The sequence below is a fragment of the Triticum urartu genome, chromosome 3 (genome assembly GCF_003073215.2).
Source record: "Triticum urartu cultivar G1812 chromosome 3, Tu2.1, whole genome shotgun sequence".
Classification (NCBI taxonomy): Eukaryota; Viridiplantae; Streptophyta; class Magnoliopsida; order Poales; family Poaceae; genus Triticum; species Triticum urartu.
The window spans coordinates 73,660,885-73,662,836 of record NC_053024.1 but is presented as its reverse complement, the minus strand read 5'-3'; positions in this window follow the sequence as shown (position 1 = coordinate 73,662,836).

The following is a 1,952-nucleotide window of genomic DNA, read 5'->3' as shown; positions in this document are numbered from 1 at the left end:
GGAGCCAGCTCTCCTGAGAGAGCGGCTGGCGGAGAGGAGGAGGATGACAATTACATGCCCCCTCCGAAGATGAGGCAAGCCTCGGCGATGATGAATTCGCCGTCCCAGAGGATCCCGTCGAACAAGAGCGCTTCAAGCGCCGGCTTATGGCCACGACAAATAGCCTGAAGAAAAAGCAGCGGCGGCTTCAAGCTGATCAAGATCTGCTAGCTGACAAATGGACTAAAGTCCTCGCAGCCGAGAACTATAAACTCGAGCGCCCCTCCAAGAGTTACCCAAGGCGCAGGTTACTACCCCGACTGGAGGAAGAAGCGTATGATATGGCTGATCGGCCACCTCGTGGCCGCGATAGAGAGACATTCTAGCCAAAAGCTCAGCCTCCACCCCAACTCCATGCAAACAAAAAGGCATGGGGAGATACACCAGACCTGCGAGACATATTGGAGGACAAAGCAAAGCATTCAAGATCGATCTACGGATCACGAGGGTGCACCACTCTGTGAGACGGTAAACGTCACGCCGGATACAGTAAAAGCAAATCCGACCGGGCCGAAAGACCCATTCGAGCTGCGTCGCGATATAGCCCAATACAGAGGCGCCGCACACCCCTTATGCTTCACAGACGAAGTAATGGAACATCAATTCCTAGAAGGTTTCAAACCTGTAAACACTGAATCATACGACAGCACAACAGATCCCGTAGTATGGATTGAGGACTTCCTCCTCCACATCCACATGGCCCACGGTGATGACTTACATGCCATCAAATACCTCACTAAAGCTCAAAGGACCAGCGCGGCATTGGCTTAATAGCTTCCCAGCGGACTCCATTAGCTGTTGGGAAGATCTGGAAGCCGCATTCCTCGACAACTTTCAGGGCACTTATGTGCGACCACCAGACGCCGATGATGTAAGCCACATAATTCAGCAGCCAGAAGAGTCGGCCAGGCAATTCTGGACTCGATTCCTCACAAAGAAAAATCAAATCGTCGACTGTCCAGATGCGGAGGCCTTAGCAGCTTTCAAGCACAACATCCGAGACGAGTGGCTAGCCCGGCACCTTGGTCAGGAAAAGCCGAAATCTATGGCAGCCCTCACGACACTCATGACCCGCTTTTGTGCGGGAGAAGACAGCTGGCTGGCTCGCAGTAATAACATATCAAAGAACCATGGCACCTCAGATACCAAGGACGGCAATAGCAGGTCACGTCGCAACAAGCATAAGCGCCGCATTAACAGCGAAAATACCGAGGATACGGCAGTCAATGCCGAATTCAAAGGCTCTAAACCCGGTCAGCGGAAAAATCCATTTAAACAAAGTACGCCGGGTCCGTCCAGCCTGGACCGCATACTCGATCGCTCGTGTCAAATACACGGCACCCCAGACAAGCCAGCCAATCACACCAACAGGGATTGTTGGGTGTTCAAGCAGGCCGGCAAGTTAATTGCCGAAAACAAGGACAAGGGGCCGCATAGCGATGACGAGGAACAACCCCGACAGCCGCACACTGGAGGACAGAAGAGGTTTCCCCCGCAAGTGCGAACGATGAATATGATATATGCAACCCACATCCCCAAGAGGGAGCGGAAGCATGCGCTCAGGGACGTATATGCGTTGGAGCCAGTCGCCCCAAAGTTCAACCCTTGGTCCTCCTGTCCGATCACCTTCGATCGCAGGGACCACCCCACTAGTATCCGTCATGGCGGATTCGCCGCATTGGTCCTAGACCCAATCATCGACGGATTTCACCTCACTCGAGATCTTATGGACGGCGGCAGCAGCCTGAACCTGCTTTATCAGGACATAGTGCGCAAAATGGGTATAGACCCCTCAAGGATCAAACCCACAAAAACGACCTTTAAGGGCATCATTCCAGGTGTAGAGGCCCATTGCACAGGCTCAATTACACTGGAAGTGGTCTTCGGATCCCCGGATAACTTCCGAAGCGAAG